Source organism: Mirounga angustirostris, unplaced genomic scaffold, assembly GCF_029215605.1.
Source record: "Mirounga angustirostris isolate CCGP_5_RB_7025 unplaced genomic scaffold, mMirAng1.0.hap1 SCAF_8, whole genome shotgun sequence".
NCBI lineage: Eukaryota > Metazoa > Chordata > Mammalia > Carnivora > Phocidae > Mirounga > Mirounga angustirostris.
Window position 1 is genome coordinate 124,062,153 of NW_026991716.1, and position 22,202 is coordinate 124,084,354.

A 22,202-nucleotide genomic window follows, 5' to 3' on the forward strand; every position below is an offset into this window, starting at 1 on the left:
CCATAGCATATACCCTCCCCAATGTCTATCACCCCATCCCTCCCACCCTCCACCACTCCAGCAACCCTCAGTTTGTTTCCTGAGATTAAGAATTCCTCATATCAGTGAGATCACATGATACTTGTCTTTCTCTGATTGACTTACTTCGCTTAGCATAATACCCTCCAGTTCCATCCACATTGTTGCAAATGGCAAGATTTCATTCCTTTTGATGGCTGCATAATATTCCATTGTATATATATACCACATCTTCTTTATCCATTCATCTGTCGATGGACATCTTGGCTCTTTCCATAGTTTGACTATTGTGGACATTGCTGCTTTAAACATTGGGGTGCACATACCCCTTTGGATCACTACATTTGTATCTTCGGTGTAAATACCCAGTAGTGCAATTGCTGGGTCATAGGGTAGCTCTATTTTCAACTTTTTGAGGAACCTCCATACTGTTTTCCAGAGTGGCTGCACCAGCTTGCATTCCCACCAACTGTGTAGGAGGGTTCCCCTTTCTCCACATCCTCGCCAACATCTGTCATTTCCTGACTTGTTAATTTTAGCCATTCTGACTGTGTGAGGTGGTATCTCATTGAGGTTTTGATTTGGATTTCCCTGATGCCGAGTGATGTTGAGCATTTTTTCATGTGTCTGTTGGCCATTTGGATGTCTTCTTTGGAAAAATGTCTTTCATGTCTTCTGCCCATTTCTTGATTGGATCATTTGTTCTTTGGGTGTTGAGTTTGGAAAGTTCTTTATAGATATTGGATACTAGCCCTTTATCTGATATGCCATTTGCAAATATCTTTTCCCATTCTGTCCATTGTCTTTTGGTTTTGTTGACGGTTTCCTTTGCTGTGCAAAAGCTTCTTATTTTGATGAAGTCCCAATACTTCATTTTGCCCTTGCTTCCCTTGCCTTTGGTGATGTTCCTAGGAAGAAGTTGCTGCAGCTGAGGTCGGAGGGGTTGCTGCCTGTGTTCTCCTCTAGGATTCTGATGGATTCCTGTCTCACATTGAGGTCTTTCATCCATTTTGAGTCTATTTTTGTGTGTGGTGTAAGGAAATGGTCCAGTTTCATTCTTCTGCATGTGGCTGTCCAATTTTCCCAACACCATTTGTTGAAGAGACTGTCTTTTTTCCATTGGACATTCTTTCCTGCTTTGTCAAAGATTAGTTGACCATAGAGTTGAGGGTCCATTTCTGGGCTCTCTCTTCTGTTCCATTGATCTATGTGTCTGTCTTTGTGCCAGTACCATACTGTCTTGATGATGACAGCTTTGTAATAGATCTTGAAGTCCAGAATTGTGATGCCACCAGCTTTGCTTTTTCAACATTCCTCTGGCTATTCAGGGTCTTTTCTGGTTCCATACAAATTTTAGGACTACTTGTTCCATTTCTTTGAAAAAAGTTGATGGTATTTTGATAGGGATTGCATTAAATATATAGATTGCTCTCGGTAGCATTGACATTTTCACAATATTTGTTTTTCCAATCCATGAGCATGGAACATTTTTCCATTTCTTTTTGTCTTCCTCAATTTCTTTCATGAGTATTCTATAGTTTTCTGAGTACAGATCCTTTGCCTCTTTGCTTAGATTTATTCCTAGGTATCTTATGGTTTTGGGTGCAATTGTAAATGGGATCAACTCCTTAATTTCTCTTTCTTCTGTCTTGTTGTTGGTATATAGAAATGCCACTGATTTCTGTGCATTGATTTATATCCTGCTACTTTACTGAATTCCTGCATGAGTTCTAGCTTAACTGAATAATTTTTGAATCATTATATCTTTCTGCTTTTATGAGCAATCAGTGATGTGCCTCATCATACAGCTATTGCTGCAAAGTACTCTGAAGTACCATCTATCTTTCTAAAACAAATTAATAGATGAGGTGTGCCTATAGTAATGTTACACTGTCAAACATAACAGAACCTTATATAGTCAAAAGAGCTTTAATATTTAGTTTCATCACATTGGGAGTTTACATTTCTACCAACAATGTTAGCATTGCTCAAAACATCTAAAAAACTACTAAGTAAAAATGTATTCAGTGTCACTTAATAAGTGATACAAGGAAAAGAGAATAACCTTGAATTCCCGCTTTGTTTTATGCCCATGTAGATCACCTATTTTCACTTTTGATATCTCAATGACATTTGGCCCCTTCTGAAAGAATTGATCGTTCTGGGGGGAAAAGTCTTTTGAGTTTTGGGGTGATAAAACCTGAATCATAATGAGAGCTGTTACTAAATCTCTAGCTGATGATGGATGCAGAATACTCCTATATGAGTAAGGATAGAGATGAGTTGAGTAACATGATTGACAAGCTTCATCTAATTGATCAAATATTTATGTATACATATTATATATATATTCCTTTTAAGCATATATGGAACATATACAAACATTGACTGTTTAATAAGTCACAAAAGAGATGTTCCAGAACTTTAGAAGATTGCTTTGAGGCAGTGAACATTCTCTGACTACAATGCAGTTAGCTTAGAAGTCAACATGGAGATCAAAATGGTAATATGTTCTGGTTCCTAGACAGGATGACAACTTGTTATTAGTATCCTCATTTTGCTGCACTGATTCTAATTTTATCTTTGCCTATATGGATCTGCTAGTACATGGTGCCATGAATTCCCATAGAAAAGGCATCTAACACAGATTTGTTGGGTCAGGACACTTCCTAGAACCATGGCTCCTGAGCTGAAACCCAAAGGATGGACAGATGAGTGAAGTTAACCAGGAGACTCAGAGCCTAACAGAATAGAATAAGATCCTCAGGCTAAAGCCCAGATGAGAGGCACAAGGAGAGCAACTTGCTGTTTAGCTGAAGTGTAGAAGTGGAAGAGAGATGAACCAGGAGATGAGGCTGGAAGGTAAAAGTGCCCAGTTTGTGGCACTTTGTTATAGCAGCCCTAGCAAACTAATATAGTTTGTTCCCTATTAATTTGCTTGAGAATTTTTCAGGGGCACCAAGATGGCTCATGATAATAGAAAAGAAAAGACTCAATTTATATTATTTTTCAGGTGATTTCATTCCAAATTATTTTGGAATTAATTTTAACAACATTATATATTGCATATATAATAATGAATTGAATACATCATTATTTTACAGACATCATTGGTGAGCAATTTGTAGAAATTTCTGCTCAAACAGGTCTTTTTTAGGGCCAGTATTTCATAAATCATTTGCCCACTGACTGACTCCTTGATTGGCTTCAGAATTGTATTGGAATAGATATAGTTTCAAACCAAATTTAACATCGCTTCTATTTGGAGAATGAGAATGTTCTGGTGGCCCAATTCAGAAGTAGTTTAAAAAATCAACAGGTTGGGGCACCTGGGTGGCTCAGTAGGTTAAACGTCTGCCTTCGGCTCAGGTCATAATCCCAGGGTCCTGGGATCAAGCCCCACATCGGGCTCCCTGCTCACTGGAGAGCCTACTTCTCCCTCTCCCTCTGCTGTTCCCCCTGCTTGTGCTCTCTCTCTGTGTCAAATAAATAAATAAAACCTTTAAAAATAAATAAATAATAAAATTAAAAGACATTTTAAAAAAATCAACAGGTTGTCACACTGTGAATAGGTTCCTTATGAAAACTTGTTGATTGATATTCCCAAAATAATTAACATTTGGGTATAGCTCAATTTGGAATTTAGTGATGTTTGATACCATCCCATTGTGGAGTCAGGTTATCAATTATAACAATCTTCTGTCAATTGATTATAATAAATTGTTACATGCATCTATATCTAAATCATAGATAATGTACCTTCCATGAACTTGGAAACTTAGTTCCACAAAGCAGTGATATCACTAGAGAAAAACAGAGGTAAAAATATAGAGCTCACTATGGTTGGGGTTCATAAATGTTCAGATCTATATAACAATATTTCATTTCTGCCTTTGTTTATCATTTAAAGTCAAAACACTAGGTATTTAGAATATTAAATGTTTTACTTGAAATGCACATTTGGTTCACAAGCAGCAATTTAGTGTTCTGTTTCCATGATGCATTGCTACTAAATAAAGCACTGGAAAGAAGTCGTCTGTTACAATTTGTTTCTCCTTTGTGCAAGCCCCTATTTGCACCTCATGTGCTATTGCTGGCTGGATAGCAAAAGAGATTAGAGGCAACATGATTTCAGATCAAAGAATAAACATCTGCCTACCCCTGGCTTTTCAAATTACATATTTTTTTTTTCTGATTAAAGAACTCAACAGAATTCTAAATAAAATGCAATTTTTAGGAACTCGTTCCTTAAATTAAAGAGCTGATACTTCAAGCTATTAAACATTCACACTTTTTCAACTTCCTTGCTGACGAATGCTGAAAATACACTGAAATTTTGCAGTGTTACACTTGTCAATCTGTTTTATTATATCAAGTTTTGACCCAAGTGACTTTGGATGACATTTATTTATAATTGAATACCTCAGGCTTCTTTTTTCATAATAGAAGGTATGGGTTGTTTACTTTAAGTTAAATTTAATGTTGTAAAGTGTTGTTTCTAATTTCATGTTATAGGTCCAGCATCCCCAAGCTAAAGGAAAGGTGTGAATATAGTGAAAGCATTTGGCAAGGCTGTATTACTGAGGGGTGAATTTCTCTTTGGAAGGGAAACACTTCTGGTGAATATATTAAGAATGATTCTTCATCTTTTCCATTCTTGAGAATATAGATATATGCCATATAATATAATTTTGTTTTGCTTATGTCCTTTAAGTCAATAGAGGACAAATAAATTATAATAAGTTGTATATGGCATTATTAATTAACAATTTAGAGGTGGCTATACACAATATATGAAAATAAAACACAGATGAATTAAAGATTTAAATCTAAAAAATAAAAATTGCCAGAAGAAAATATTTAAAAAGTGTAATTTCCTTTTTTAAAAAAAAGAGATTTACTTATTAGAGAGAGAGAGAGTGCAACCATGTGCATAAGGCAGGGGGAGTGCAGAGGGAGAGAATCTCAAGCAGACTTCCCACTCAGCATGGTGGAACCTGATGCAGGGTTCAATCTCATGACCCATGAGATCATGACCTGAACTGAAACCAAGAGTCAGAAGCTCAACTGACTGAGCCACTAGGTACCCCCCAAAAAGCATAATTTCATATCATTAGAGTGTGAAAGTCATTCCTTAATATAACACTTATACCCAAAACCATAAAAGAAATGATTGAAGGGTTTGTATACCTAAAAATGTAAGCCAATTCTCTATAAGAAAATGTAAGTTTTAAAAAACTTGGGGAAAAGTATTTATGTAGAGATAAACATGTCATTAACAGTGGCATAAATCGTTTTTAAGCCTTTTATAATAAAATGTGTAGTCTTTAGTCCTTTAACAGGTGTTTAAATAAACATCTAATATGTCTGAAGTCAAAAGCTAAGTGCAAGAGAGATGCAGAATATACTCAGATGGGGTCCTTTGAAGAACCCCAAATCTAGAGTTATCTTTGCATTTTGTTAGAGTGTCTGGGGCCGTAAATGGTTGTTTCTAAGTTATAAAACTATATTCTACTTTAAAACCTCTAAATAGAACAAGTGTTATCTAACATTAATATCATAACATAGCTCCTTAAAGTTTATTGACTTTTTTAAATAACTGAATTAACTAGTTCCCAAATATCCATTGTACAGTGAATGACAGACCTTTAAGATCTAATTAACTTTATTTTACAGACACATGCAAACACACATGTAAGCATTTTGATATAATACAATCACTTCTTAGACACAACCTAATCTTGCCAATACAACTGAAATGGTGTCCCACTTTGCACAATTTAGCAGTGAACTACAGCCCCCTTACCTGTGTTCATGGAACAAATAGAGAAAATAATTAGAATTCCACTTTTCTTGAAATGTCAAGAAGGGCAGAAGCACTCTGACCTCAGCTTTAAATTTAACCAAGAATATGGGAGGATTTGAAGCTATTCAACATGCTTCTCCTGGAATTTCGCCCAAGCACTGATATCTGAATAGGCTGAAAAAATATGCAGGAGAAGCCTTATTCTCTCTTGACACGAAGTTATGCTCAGCGTGCTAACTATAACACCACCTGCTTAGTTTCACAACAACAAAGAACAACATTTTTCCATTCTTTGTAATGTTTGTGCTAAAATAACAGTCTTGTGATTATTTTTCTTATGCTCTATAGTCAATGTTTCTTAAGTACCTACAGTGGGGTACTTAAAGGTTCTTCTACACGATTTTTAAATGTATTTTAGCAAGACTGTAAAGATTGAGTTTTTACCAGGCATGTCAGCAGTTACATTTTTTCTAAGGGGTAAAAAGCACAAAACATAGAATTATTCTTGGTCCCCATTAAAATATAGAACATTCTGTGGTGACTGATTGCTGATAACTGATATTGGTAATTGGAAATATTATAACTTATGAACCAGTACTAAAGGATATCTGTTGTAATATGCTCGTTACATCCTTTTCTGTCACATAGGTGACATTATCTCCATTTTACAAATGAGAAACTGAGATTCAGAAAGGTTAAAAAAACTTGCTAAGGTCACACAGCTAATAAGTAACATCAAGATTCAAACCCAGAACAATCCAACTCCAAACCCTCCTATTAACCACTGACCTTTTATCGTCTCAAATTCCTATAATAAATGGAAGCAATTTAACCTGTGTTATTTATTCGCACCTCCCTTGTGCTATAGGCCCTAGTCTAGACTCTAGGGATATAGTGGTGAAGACAGACTAGGACCCTGCCCTTGTGGGCATGCTTCAAATGAAACAGATAAATACTTAATATCAGTTAAGTCATAATGAGGAAAAAATAAAGGGAAATAGAGAGTCATGGGAGGTACAACTTTATGTAGGGGCAGGGAAGGCCTCCGTGAAAATTTGTTAGCTGAAGGGAGACCTTGGATGAAATGAGAAAGGAGGAAGCTACACAGATATTCGAGGAGAAGAGCATTCCACACAGAAGGAAGAGCAAGTGCAAAGGCCCTGGACTGGGAATATCCTTGTGTCTCAGGAACCAAGGGAGGCCGGTGTGGCTGGAGAGGGGAGAGTGAAGGAGAGCAGGGCCAGTTCAGGCAGGCTTTGTAGGCCATGGTAGGGATTTCCCATTATTAATTTTTTTAATGTGCAATAGGAAACCACTGAAAAGTTGGCTTTAGGGGAGAAAGTGGGGCTCATTGGCCCGGGCTGTATGGAGAATGAACGGTAGAGGGGCCAGAGCTGAAATCGAGAGTACAGTCGAGAGGATATTGCCATGTCCCCAGGGAGAAGTTATGGCTTAGAGTGGCAGCAGAGGGGGGACTGGTGAGGGATTGCATATGGGGTCTATTTGAGAATTAGGGGGATTTACATCTGGCTGGGGAAAAGAACAAAACTCAGAAGAATGGAACTATAAAGACAGTGTCCAATTAGGAACTGCACTGTGAGCTGCAAATTCTTCCCTGTTTCTTCTGCCTTTTGTTTGGGGCAAGCGGACCTGGTGATCATAGTGGGTATTTTGAGATTGGGGGAAGGTTGTTTTAGGCTTACTTGAGATTCCCCTAGATCTCGTTTTTGGTTTTGTTTTTGTTTTTAAGATTTTATTTATTTATTTGACAGAGAGCACAAGCAGGGGGAGCAGGAGAGGGAGAAGCAGGCTCCCCACTGAGCAGGGAGCCTGATGCAGGACTCGTTCCCAGGACCCTGGGATCATGACCCGAGCTGAAGGCAGATGCTTAACCGACTGAGCCACACAGGCACCCCTCCCCTAGATCTCGTTTAGTCATCAATTTGCCTTATTAATTAGTAAGAGTTTATCATAATTCTACATAGGTTTCTCAAAAGAATTAAATCCAGGGCGCCTGGATGGCTCAGTCAGTTAAGTGTCTACCTTAGGCTCAGGTCATGATCCCCGAGTCTTGGGATTGAGCCCCATGTCAGTCTACCTGCTTAGCGGGGAGTCTGCTTCTCCCTCTCCTTCTGTCCCTCCCCCTGCTCATGCCCGCTCTCTTTCACTCTGTCTCAAATAGGTATATAAAATCTTTTTTAAAAACAGAATTAAATCCAAAGGACAAAAGCAGAGTATATAGATCTGTGTGTAAATTGGGAAGAGTGGAAGGAGGACAGAGGGGAGGTGCAGAAAAAGCAGGCAAGGCTGACTTGGAGGGAATGCTGTGATCAGTGGAATGAGTAAGGGGAGACAAGAGACACAGAGTGGTAAGGAAACCTGACCTCGCTCAACTGAGGCTGTAGCCCGAGGTAGGAAGGAATCAGAGCCAGTGGATTGTTGAAGTGCTGGGAAGACGAATACTCTAAATGTGGCATGCTAGCATCATGGAAGGCGCAACCTAGCTCCTCATTTTCCCGAGGCAGGCGGACTGGGGATCCACTCTTCATTCCCACAGCCGCTTCCCTGCCCCAGAATACATGCGCCTGAGCGGGGGTGTGCATGCCTGCCTTTGTGGCGAGTATCAGCTAAATAAAGCCAACTAGGTCTTGCCTCTCCTCCTAGCTTCCAAACTGCCAGTGCTCCTCCAACCACCCTTCAAACTCAGTAGCTTTTCCTTCCCTTTTTCCTTTCGTTTTGTGTGTATGTTTGTAAACAGTGACATTCAAGCCCAACAGGTTAAGGATGGAGGGGGGAAGGAGGATGCAAAATGGGCGTGAATCAAGGAAAATTTCAGAGGTGCAAGAATGAGGTTTTTGCCTGGACTTTAAAATGTTGGCAAACTTTGTTGATTCACATTCGTGTGTGTGTGTGTGTACGTGTGTGTAAGCAGTGGGGGGGGGGAGCTCCAGGGTTTACTAGAGAACCTCAGATGTTTGACTAAAAAAGAGTGAAAGCCACTACCTGATGTGCTCATGTCTTAAGAAGTATTTTTTTTTTAAGATTTATTTCTTTATTTTGGAGAGAGACGGAGAGAGAGCGCGTGGAGGGGAGCGGCAGAGGGAGACAGAAAGAACCTCAAGCAGATTCTGTGCTGAGCTCAGAGTCAATTGATGCAGGGCTCGATCTCACAACCCCGAGACCATGACCTGAACCGAAATCGAGAGTCCAACACTTAACTGACTGAGCCACCCGGGCACCCCGTGAAATGTATTTTTTAAGCGCAAATGAGTTTGTTGTGGCTCTTTGTGATTAAACTTAAAATCCCCAGTTTAAAAAAAAATTTTTTTTAAGTTCTTCCAAGGAAAAGAAACTTTACCTAACTGCATCAGGTAGCAGCCTGGAGCTAAACAAGGATACCGAAGCACCTGTTTCTTTTCCTGTATCTGCTGGATTATTTTAGCTGAAGGACATTTGAGCCAGCATTTCTCAGACGAAAATCTCTTCGGAGTGACTCAGGCCATGTTTCTCCCCATGGGATGTACAAACTACCTGTCGATCCCGTGACTACACATGTGTGCATTGCTTTTGTTTTCCCAGCAGATAGATTCCCTCTAAGCTGGGTCCGTTTTCAGGTCTTATTACAAAGCTTCGAGTTTGGGGAACCCAACCGTGCTGCTAATTCCTGTTGGGGAAGGTGAGCAGCCCTCACCATTCCTGAATAACCTGGGAGGTACACGGAGCTGAGGGCGGTTGACCAGAAACAGTATCAGTGACAGCCGCGGGCGGAATTAAAGCCTGATGCCCTCCCGGAGCCATAGGCCCAGAGTTTGCTCTGGAAGATGCTCTGTGTGTGTGTGTGTGTGTGTGTGTGATAATCGTCTCACACACTATAATTCTGTTACAGCAGCCAGTCTAAGTAGGATGATTCATGAACCCTGGGCAGGCGGGGCAACCAGCCTTGTCTCTGGAACATCCATGTGATTTCCGGCCAGACTTAGCCCGGAAGCTCCTGGCAAACAATAGAAAAGCACCAGGTGTTCTCAACAGAGATCTTCTTCTCCCTTAAAAGTGGAGATTGGCAAATTTCCCAAAGCAGGAGAGGCGCTCTTGGTTGTGCCTGGTGTTACAGTTACCTCACCACAGAAATATTTGTCCTGGATGCCTCCAGACCCAGCAGTACCAGGGGTGTCCCGTGGAATGAAACTGGGGCCCTCTGGACACAAGGCCCGTCACAGGACACACCAGGAAGTTGACTCCTGCTTAGAAACTCAGGCTGCGGGGCACCTGGGTGGCTCAGTCGCTGGGCGTCTGCCTTCGGCTCGGGTCGTGATCCTGGGGTCCGGGGATCGAGCCCCGCGTTGGGCTCCCTGCTCCGCGGGAGGCCTGCTTCTCCCTCTCCCTCTGCCTGCCTCTCTGCCTACTTGTGCTCTCTCTCTCTGTCAAATAAATAAATAAAATCTTAAAAAAAAAAAAAAAGAAACTCAGGCTGCTTTGAGGTTTCACTCTGGATGTTGGTAAAGCTGTTATAAAGTGAGTTGGTCTTTCCACCTTCGTATAACGAAGCCTTCTCTGACTCCTGTCTGTAAACTCCACCTTCTTGCCTGGAACTGGGACAGTGGGATGTTTCTGCACGGCTACTGCTAAACCCCTTACCTTAATAGACTCTGAAGGTAAAAGGTAAAATCTCTAGGCTATTTGTTATCATGCTTCGAGGACATCGGTGACTAATGGCCTGAGAGAATTAATGCAGCTTTCCATATACCAAGTTTATTTAGGGGCAGTAGCTTATATATGGAATAAACAGAAGAATATTGAGAGCCTGGAAATGAACCGTGACATTTATGGAAAATTGATTTTTCACCAAGGATTAATTGATTGCCACAACAATTAACTCAAAATTGGCCAAAGATCTAGATGTAAGTGTGAAAACTATAATACTCTTACAAGAAAACTTTGGTATAAGTCTTCAAGATCTTGGATTAGGTAATGGTTTCTTAAATATGACACCCAAAGCATAAGAAACAAAAGAAAAAAATAGATAATCTGGACATTATTAAACTAAAAACTATTTTTCTAAACTAAAAACTTTAGTGTTTCAAAGGACACCATGAAGAAAGTGAAAAGACAGTCCAGAGGATGGGAGAAAATTTTTGTAAATCATTCACCTGATAATGGACTTGTATGCAGAATATATAAAGAACCATTACATTATAATAATAAAAAGACAACCCAGGGATGCCTGGGTGGCTCAGTTGGTTCAGCATATGACTCTTGATTTCAGCTCAGGTCATGATCTCAGGGTCATGGGATAGAGCCCCATGTCCCTCCAGCTCCGTGTTCAGCGGGGAGTCTGCCTGAGGATTCTCCCTCTCCCTCCGCCCCTCCCCCTGCTCGCACACACACTCTCTCTCTATAATAAATAAACAAATCTTTTAAAAAATTAAAAAATAAAAAGACAACCCAACGAAAAACAGAGGATCTGAATAGACATTTCTCCAAAGATATACAAATTGTCAATAAACATGTGAAAAGACGCTCAACATCATTAGACATCAGAAAAATGCAAATCAAAACCACAATAAGATACCATATGTAGAATGGCTGTAACGAAAGACACAGATAATAGCCTTGGCAAGGCTGTAGAGCAGTGAGAACCTCATACACTGTTGGTGGGAATATAAAATGGAACAGGCATTTTGGAAGACAGTCTGGCAGTTCCTCAAGCAAGTAATCATAGAATTATGATATGACTAGCAATTCCACTCCTAGGTTTATAGACAAGAGAAATAAAAACATATGTTCACTAAAACCTTGTCCATGAATTTCTTTTTTTTTTTTTTTAAAGATTTTATTTGACAGAGAGAGAGAGACAGCGAGAGAGGGAACACAAGCAGGGGGAGTGGGAGAGGGCGGAGCAGGGAGCCCGATGTGGGGCTTGATCCCAGGACCCTGGGATCATGACCCGAGCTGAAGGCAGACGCTTAAAGACTGAGCCACCCAGGTGCCCCTGTCCATGAATTTCTTAGCAGCATTATTCATAATAGCCCCAGAGTGCAAACAACTCAAGTGTCCATCAAACTGATGAATGGATCGATAAAATGTCATGTATACATTTGACAATAAAAAGATATGAAACAGTGATACATGCTGGAACATGGATGCCCCTTGAAAACATTATGCTTAGTGAAACAAGGCCACATATTGTATGATTCCATTTCTATGAAATGTCCAGAATAGACAAATTCTTAGAGCCAGAAAGTACAGTAGTAGTTTCCTATGGCTGGGGGGATTGTGGGGACATGGGGAGGGAGGCTAATGGGTACAGAGTTTCTTGTTGATGAAAATATTCTAAAACTGATTGTAGTGATGGTCACACAACTCTATGAATATACTAAAAACCATCCAATTGTATACTTCAAATGGATGAATTATATACTATGGGAATTAGATCTCAATTAAGGGGTTATAATAGAACCACCATAAAAAATAGGTAGATGGAGAGGATGGAATATGTCATTAATTGTAGGCTCTCTCTGTATTTTTCATTCTCCTCCCTTGGCCTCTATCTGCTTTCCTGGGTGTTTCTTCAAAAACATCTGAAGCAAAGATTTACAACTCATTGTTTGGGAGCCATCAGATTTGTGAGAAAAAGCTAGAGAGAAAGAGATGATTGCAATACAGTGTTTACATTCCTGATTTACCTGTTGTTCATGTTTCAGACTTTGTTCTTAACTGTGTACCTGTTACCTTGTACTAGCTATCATCTCTCCTTAGAGATGGAAGGTCTTTGGAATTTTTAATAAAATGTCCTCAGTTTCTTGGTTACACTTATCTACTGAGAATCAAATGTAGTTTACTTTTCCCCAAGCTTGCTTCCAGTAAGTTGCTGTATAAGAGGTAGACGAAAGCAGCGGGGGGGGGGGGGGGGGGGGGGGGGGGGGGCAGCAGATGTGCTGTTTTCTCCTACTTTCTGGCAAAAATCAGATCTCTAGCAAGATCAAAGAGTCCTTTATTCCACTAACTGCACTTGTTATCCTAAGCTGATTACAGGGGCAACTGTTTTAAAGCAAGAAACATCAGTGGAGGAAAGAGGAAATCACAGGATAAAATCCATTCTTTGTTTTCCTCTCCAAGCTGAGCTTCGAGCTGCTGGAAGAGAACGAGGGCACAGGGACCGTGGGGCAGGGGTGCTTGGGGGGATGTGCCCTGGGATGTCGTACTCCTCCCAGCTAGACCAGGGCAACTGACCTTGGCAACTCACTTACCACCCATGAGCCAAAGATTCCTTGTCTGCAAACTGAGGTATCTGAATTCTTTTCCAGCCAAAAAGGTGTTTTATTTTATGATCACATAAGCTGATCTGGAATTCTTTGAGAGATCAATGCTAAGTGAACGTTCAAGTAGATGAATCTGTAATTGAATGAATATTATATCCAATGTCTTGATTCGTGAATAAATATCATCATGGAAGAAGCAATTTCATGGCTTTCAACAAGCCTCTGTAGCTACAACTGATTAGTGCAGCATTTTAAATTAATGATTCAAACAGAAAGATCGTATCTGTTAATTTTGCAATCCACAAAAAGATGAACAAAACACACATGCTAATTCCCAAACTTTGGTTCAAAAAATTAACTGCCAGACTCCAAATGAACAGAGGCTTGATTGACCATAGTGAAACTTTGAATATTTTGAATGTTGGATGACCATAGTTCAACTTGAACCAAATTTGATCTGGTTACTTTTCCTTTTTACATTTTTTATTGGGATTTTTTGAATTGCACAGATTTTAAGAGAATAATTCAATGAGTTTTGACAGATGCATATATCCATGCAACCCAGACCCCTATCAAGATATAGATTATTCCCATCCCCACAATAAGATGCTTCATGCCTACTTCCTTTCAGTCCCCTCTCAGAAGCAAACAGAGGTCTGATTTCTTTCACTATCCATTAGTTTTTTCAGTCTTTGAACTCTATCAATGCAATCATATAATATATACTCTCTTGTGTCTGGTTTCTTTCACTCAGTAAAATGGTTTTGAGGGTCACCCATTTTGTTGGGTTTATCAGTAGTTTCTCACAGGTTGGATTCCCCAGAAAGAGACAAAGATTAGCATGCAGGGCATTAATTAAGGAGGCGTCTTGGGAAGGGAGGGGAGAGAAGCAGAATTGAGCAGAGGGAGAAGTGAAGCTGTGAACCAGTCCCCACACCAGCCTTCAGCAGATCCCAAGGGGAGCTCCCAGCAATGGCCTCCATGGGTACATGGGTAGTTCCTGCCTGCCAAGGGGAGCTCTGGAGCTGGATGGCCTGTCAGAGTGATCTCAAGTTGGGACACATTCTGCCCAACCCCATGTTGATTGGGCATTGGACGTAGACTGCCTCTCCAGGAAGAAGGTGGTCCTTTGGGCAAGGCTGTGTGTTTCAGCCAAGAAAATTCTACGCCCCCCCCCCCCCAAAAAAAGGGCTGACTGCTGAGGGCTGTCTTCCAGCAATGCCCCCAGCAGATGGGGAAATAAGTCCTTTATTCCTGAGGGGGATTCTGGGCAGCACATCAAAATGTTTTCTTGCTGAGTAGTATTCCACTGATGGATATACAAAATATATTTCTCCCTTCTCCTGTTGATGAACATTTGATCCAGTTTTTGGCTATTATGAATAAAGCTTCTATGAACATTCTTGAACAGTTCTTTTAATGGATATGTGTTTTCACTTCTGGATAAATGCCTGCAAGGAGAATTTCTGAGTCATAGTATAGGTGTGTGTTTAACTTTGTAGAAACTGCCAGACCAAATTTCCAAACTCCAAGTTATCATTGTATACTCCTACCAACGATGTATGAAAGTCTAGTTGCTATATATTCTCCCCAACTGGTATGGCCAGTGTTTGTAATTTTAGGAAAGACTTGAAAAGTTTCCTGACCACTTGGATGGAATGTCAGAAGGGGTTTCTGCTTGAGTTAGAGTCTGGACTAGAAAGATTCTGAATTTATGATATACCAAAAGCACAAGTTCGTATACACTTCCATAGAAAAAAAATCACATTTAAGCTTTTGACTTTGAGTCCTCTGTTATTTTGGAGGTGTACTTCTATATTCAAATTTACTTCAAAATTACTTTAAGATTTTTTTTTTTTTTTTTTTTTTTGTCAGAGAGAGCACAAGCTGGGGGAGTGGCAGGCAGAGATAGAAGCAGGCAGAGGGAGAAACAGGCAAGGAGCCCGCTGTGGGACTCCATCCCAGGACCTGGGATCATGACCTGAGCTGAAGGCAGACGCTTAACCCTCTGACCCACCCAGGCATCCCTCAAAATTACTTTAAATTCTTGAAGTTCAAGTTGAACTGAAAACCTAACATGAAGATGAACCTCCTTAATGGTGAGATTCTCCTGTATTTGTAAATGAATTACAGTGCTCAGGTTCTTTTTCCTAATAGATTCCTTCAATAAGTAAATTAGATAATGTGCTTTAATAGTAACTAGTTTTTACTGTTCAGTTACTATATGCAAGGCTATGTTCTAATCAATTCACATGTATTACATCAGTTAGTCCTTACAATTGATTCAGGTGGAGACTATTATTATCACCCCCATTTACAAATGAGAAAATGATAGGGAAATATGGAGCCGCTTCATTCATTCAACAAATATTTATTGATTGCCACCAATATGCAAGGGGAAAAGACTAAACAAAAAAAATCTTTTTCTTCATGGAGCTTATATTCCAATAGTAAGAGAGATGATAGATAGATAGATAGATAGATAGATAGATAGATAGATAGATACATGATAGATAGATGATAGATAATGTGAGCAATTTTACTCTTGTGCTTTCAGTCTATATTTTTTATTTGGAATAGTAATTAGAAAGATAGAATGATATAATGTATATAACCTACATTATTCTATATTATTATACTACTCTGTATCATACAACACAATAGGCAGCCACAGCTGGATGTCTAAGAGTTGCAGATAATGGGTCCAGATACTTCTTTGAGGGTCAAGAATGGATCACAAGCCACAGTCCTTAGGGCTTAGATTCACACTTTGGGCTATAAGTGACTTCCTAAGAGGGCTATAAGTGACTTCCTAAGAATTGCTTCTACAGTTCAGATATACTGGGTGGAAGTGGACAATTCAGCTTTGCTGGTATAATTTTTTTTTTTTTTAAGTAATCTCTATGTCCAACATGGGGCTTGAACTCATGATCCCAAGATCAAGAGTTGCATGCTCCACTGACCGAGCCAGCCAGGCGCCCATCCACTATAATATTTTTGAATGAAATATGATATAAGTTTATAAAGCCATATATTTTGATATATAAACTACATTTGTCCTCAATTATTATCTATAGTGTATTTTTCTGGCGCTAGCCTGAACTCATCAAAGGGAAAAGTGTTAGTTTAACCATCTGGTTTCCTTCCTCAGCTGCTTAAGGTCTCTTCCTATTCCCTGATATGCCTCTCCCTCAATTCAAAGTAAACTTCACATATATTCTACTTCCTCTAGTCCTCCATTTTTACTAAATACATCTTCCTTTCGAGTAATCTGTATTCCCACTTGTGTTAGTTATCTATTGCGGTGTAACAATATTACCACAAATGTAGCAACTTAAAACAATACGTATTATCTCAGTTTCTGTGTGTCAGGAGTTAAGGCACAACTCAATGGGGTCCTCTGCTTTGAGTCTCAGGACCTCACAAACTGCAGTCAAGGTGTCAGCCAGGGCTGTGGTCTCATCTGAGGCTTCCCTGGGGAAGGCTATGCTCCCAAGCCCAGGGAGGCTGCTGGCAGCATTCTACTCCTTGCAGAATGTGGGACTGCGGGCCTCAGTTTGTTGCTGGCCTTGGCCTGGAGGTTGCCTTCTGCTGCTTGCCTCTCAGCACTCTCCACATGGCAGCACACAACATACCATTTGCTTCCTCAAAGCCAGGAATACAGTGTCTCCTAACAAGACAGACATTATAACCTTACATAACACAATCACGCACACATAATCGCATACATCCTTGCCATAGTCTATCGATCAGAAGCAAGTCACAGATCCCATTCATTCTCACGGAAAGGGGCTTACACAGTGATGTGAATATCAGGGGGCTACCTTAACATCTCTCCACCATACCCCCAGTGTTAACAAACTTTTTTTTTTTTTTAAGATTATTTATTTGAGAGAGAGAGAGAGAGAGTGTGCGTGTGTGTGTGTGCGTGCACGTACGCATGCGCAAGTCAGGAGGGGGGTCAGAGTGAGGGAGAGGGACAAGCAGACTCCATGCTGAGCACAGAGCTCCATGCAGGGCTCAATCTCATGACCCTGAGATCATGACCTGAGCTGAAACCAAGAGTCAGACGCTCAACCAACTGAGCCACCCAGGAACCCCATTAAGAAATATTTCTTGTGGGGTGTCTGGGTGGCTCAGTCGGTTAAGTGTCTGCCTTCAGCTCAGGTCATGATCCCAGGGTCCTCAGATGGAGCCCTGCATCGGGCTCCCTGCTCAGTGGGGAGCCTGCTTCTCCCTCTCCCTCTGCCTGCCACCCCCCCCTTCTTGTACTCTCTCTCTCTGTCAAATAAGTAAATAAAATCTTTTTTAAAAAAGAAATATTTCTTGCATTACCTCAGTTATCAAATATTTCCTTCCTACAAAAGCAGAGTAAATTAGAATCCTCCCTCCAGTTTGTTAACCTGTGTGCAGTGATTTGTGAGTTAATGGGCATTTCTGTTTAGCTTTAGCACTGCTGTTTTCAACCAAATCAATTTTTAACAAATAGATATAGGCCAGTAATCTCAAAGGAGAAGTTGAACAAAGTTTTAACTGGGGACATTGAAAACGTAAATGTGTGTATTTAGTAGATGCATAACAATGTGATTATGAAAATATTCAGATTCTGGGCACCTGGGTGGCTCAGTCGTTAAGCGTCTGCCTTCGGCTCAGGTCATGGTCCCAGGGTCCTGGGATCGAGTCCCGCATCAGGCTCCCTGCTCGGCGGGAAGCCTGCTTCTCCCTCTCCCACTCCCCCTGCTTGTGTTCCCTCCCTTGCTCTCTCTCTCTGTCAAATAAACAAATAAAAATCTTTAAAAAAAAAAAAAAGGAAATATTCAGATTCTGTTTTCTCAATTAGTGAATCAAAAAACATAAGGACTTATCTGTAAATGATATTCTATTGACACTGTTGTTTATCACTAGGCCTGATAGTAAAGCCCACACTACTTTTACTGCCTCAATTTCCTTTTCCTATTTCCCTGGGTACCCACAGGACTAAACGATTCATTGGTACAAACCATCTCCTTCCTTCCCTCTCTCCCTCCCTCCCTCCTTCCCTTCCTTCCTTTCTTCATTTCTTCCTTCATATATAAAATACATAGTTCCTGAGCCCTTACCCATATGCTGACTTTGTGCTGGTGTTACAATGGTAAATAAGACATGGCCTCCAAATGACATTCAGTTCAGCGCAGGAGACACAGGAGAGTGCCGAGAGACAAATTCCGTCGGGGAAGTTGCTATAGAAATTATATATAGATTATAAAGCGAAGGAAGCCGAAAGCTCTGCTGGATTTTCTTTTCCCCTTCCTTCCACTGCCCCCTTCCAACCTAAGCTAGAGCCAGTGGGCCTCTGGCCTAGCAGAGCTTTCGCAATGGCCCTCAGCGATGCTGATGTGCAAAAGCAGATTAAGCATATGATGGCTTTTACTGAACAAGAAGCCAATGAGAAAGCAGAGGAAATAGATGTGAAGGCAGAGGAAGAGTTCAACATTGAGAAAGGTCGTCTTGTGCAAACTCAAAGACTGAAGATTATGGAATACTATGAGAAGAAAGAAAAGAAAAGAAAGAAAAGGCAAAAGAAAATTCAGATTTCTTTTTTTTTTTTAAGATTTTATTTATTTATTTGAGAGAGAGAGAGAATGAGAGACAGAGAGCATGAGAGGGAGGAGGGTCAGAGGGAGAAGCAGACTCCCTGCCAAGCAGGGAGCCCGATGCGGGACTCGATCCCGGAACTCCAGGATCATGACCTGAGCCGAAGGCAGTCGCTTAACCAACTGAGCCACCCAGGCGCCCAGAAAATTCAGATTTCTAATTTGATGAATCAAGCAAGGCTCAAAGTCCTCAGAGCAAGAGATGACCTTATTACAGACCTACTAAATGAAGCAAAACAGAGACTCATCAAAGTGGTAAAAGATACAACCAGCTACCATGTGCTGCTGGATGGACTGGTCCTCCAGGGTTTGTACCAGTTGTTAGAACCCTGAATGATTGTTCGTTGCAGGAAGCAGAATTTCCCTCTGGTAAAGCATGCAGTGCAAAAAGGAATTCCTATGTACAAAATTGCCACCAAAAAAGATGTTGATGTCCAAATTGATCAGGAGGCCTACCTGCCTGAGGAAAGAGCTGGTGGAGTTGAGATCTGTAATGGAGATCGTAAAATAAAAGTTTCCAATACCCAAGAAAGCCGGCTGGATCTCATAGCCCAGCAGATGATGCCAGAAGTACGGGGAGCCTTATTTGGTGCAAATGCCAACAGGGAGCTTTTGGACCAAACCTTTGGGCGAGGTGGAGTTCATCCACTGCTCTCCTGCTGTCATGCGGAAGTTTCTGATATTTGAAGAAACAAGATATCTGTGTGGCTTCCTCTTCACTTTTCTAATATTCTGTATTTATCAGTGGATCCTCTCTGTAGCTAATGCCCTTGGCCTAACTGTTAACATGAGAGAAAGTTTCACTTACTATGATCAGGAAACCTCCTTCTTAGCTTATCTGAAAGTAGCACAACTTTCATTTGCTTCTGTAGCATGAAGGTGAGGGTATCAGATTGTGGTTACTGGAGCTTCCCTGAGTCTCTGCTCTTCCTCTCGTCTTCTGCTGTCAGTTCTCGAGTCTAGAGGGTGATATGTATGGTGTTCTCTGACATTCAGTCTCTGCTCTTTAGGCTTCAAATGCATGGAGGGCATGCATTCCTGCCAGCAATAGCAGCTTCACAGTTCACCTGTTTGGGCCTAGAAGCGTTTCTCATCTGTAAATGTGATTTAAAACCTAAGCCATGAATCGGTCTTATTTATTAAAACAAAAGGTTTACATGGGAAAAATATATATATATATAGATTAAGGTCCCAGAGGATTTAACATCTAAGCCAACATACCTCTTAGAACATAAAATATAGGAGAACTGGAGGCCAGATTTCAAGAATCAATCAACCCATGTCGACATAGAAAATAAAACGCAAAGGAGGATGAGTCCTCTAGATAGTAATAAAAGGGGGAGACACACAGAGATTTGAGAATCAAGGCTTTCAGTAAACCTAGATAGAATATGGGATGAAAAGAAGCAATGAATTTTTAGTAACTGCAGTGTTGTCAGGCTATGAAAAGAAAGTCTCATTCTGCAGATGGTACCAGATATTTCTATATTGCCATAAATAATGGGATACAACTCAATATTCATGGTGCTTTGCATAAAAATGAAAAAGTCTAGATGAAATAGGGTAATATTTAACTTGGAAACAAAGCAAGAATTATCACCCTAAAGTCACAGACGAAAATGGGAAATGTATAGTAATGTTGACTAAATGTAGCTGAATATTATATTCATCATTGGTTCAAAGAAATATATCGTAGTATGTCTCATTGGCTCACAAAATAATACTGTATATACACACCTCTGAAGAAGAAATCAAATAATCCGAAAAAATAGTGAAATCTTGGGGGCTTCATGTGGGTTTTGGAATACTTCCCAGAAAAGCAAAATTCACAGCGTTTTCTCCTGCTACATGTCTTTTAAAGTGTAACAGTAAAACTTTCAGGTAAAATTTGCTTCTATCTTGTATATTGGGCTCTCCTCTGCCCTGTAGAAATTTCCCTTGTGCATTCTCATAAGAAGTTGGGGAATGAAAATGCTTCAATGAAAAAGCGTCATTGCTTGGGAGAGGGGTGTGTAGATTTAAAATGGCAATATTCCAAGCCCATTTTGTATGTCTACTTATTAATTGTGTGATTATATGATTTCTCCCTGAATAAATCTTGTTTTGATGAAAGATTAAGTCTGAACACCTGCAAGGTGCCTCACACTCCCCAACCCCCCCACCCCCCCCACTTCTCAGCTTCCATCTCCATCACCTGTTTGGAGAATGTGTCAACTTTCCTTAATTGAGAAGTAATTTGCAGTTACTGAAATCCACTTTATATTATAAAGCCTCTTCACTATGTACAACTTTTCCCTAGAGGGTTGTGTTACTTGGAGGCATTTCTTAGATTTAAGTTCTAATAAAATTAAATATGTTTTTAGGAACCAACCTTGTAGGGTGTTTTCTGTTTTAAAATACCAGAAGTAGGATGTCTGCATGCCTCAGTTGGGTAAGTGTCTGACCCTTGCTCAGGTCTTGATCTCAGGGTCATGGGATCTAGCTTGCATGGGGCTCCCTGTTCAGTGGGGAGTCTGCTTCCTCTCTCCCTCTCTTTCTGCCCTTCCCCCTGCTCCTGCACTCTCTTTTTTTTCTAAAATAGATAAATAAATCTTTATCAAAAATAAAATAATAAAATAACATACCAGAAGCATGAAAGTAAAGAACAGTTGAAGTTAAGCCTGTTAAATATGACAAACTATTTATTTTGTTTGTGATTCCCTTAAGATGCTATTTGGAGTTTTAAAGATACCATTATACTACAAATAAAAAATATTACAGAGAGATATTTACTTTAAAGGAAACAAAAATAAGCCGTAGATAGGAGTTCTTCATCCATTTTTAATTCTAGGATGCTGAGCTCTTTAATAATGGAAGTGGTTTAAATAACACTAAATATGAATCTGTATTTTTCTCCCTGAATGTAAAACAGTAAGTTTTAAATTCACTTCCCTATGGGGCACCTGGGTGGCTCAGTTGGTTAAGCATCTGACTCTTGGCTTCTGCTCAGGTCATGATTTCAGGGTCCTGGGATGGAGCCACTCATCCTCCTCCCACTCCCCTTCCTACCCCTCCACTTCCTCCTTCCCCTCCCTTTCCCCCCTCTTCTCCCTCCTCCTCCTCCCTGGAGTCTACTTAGGATTCTCTCTCTTCCTCTCTCTTTGCCATCCCCACCCCTTGCATGTGCACATGCACTCTCTCTCTCAAAAAAAAGTAAATTCACCTTTCTACTAGTGATGTTTCAACTCTTCTAACTTCCAGGTAGTTCTGTTTTTCATCTTGAATTGTCTTCACCTACATTCCAGTTACTTTTTCCATTCAAAAGTGTAGAGCATTCTCTCATTGAGTCAGCCCCTGCTTTTCACATGGATGAATGATGGTACTGAATATACCAAAGCAATGAATCGCCTCTCTTGATTTTTAGTTCTTTTGTTTGTGCCCCCCTTTTTAATTCCCCTTCTTCTCTGTTCTTTCCTTTTTCACCCTCATCAGTTTAATACTTAACTA

The 22,202-nt window shown here is 40.3% G+C and overlaps 1 protein-coding gene and 1 pseudogene across 1 annotated transcript in view; both read left to right on the forward strand.

Moving 5' to 3' along the window:
- PHACTR2 (phosphatase and actin regulator 2) overlaps nt 1-22,202 on the forward strand; it is a 269,242-nt gene that overhangs the window by 104,004 nt on the left and 143,036 nt on the right. The window lies entirely within an intron of this gene.
- Nucleotides 17,901-19,894, forward strand: LOC123836539 (V-type proton ATPase subunit E 1-like; annotated as a pseudogene).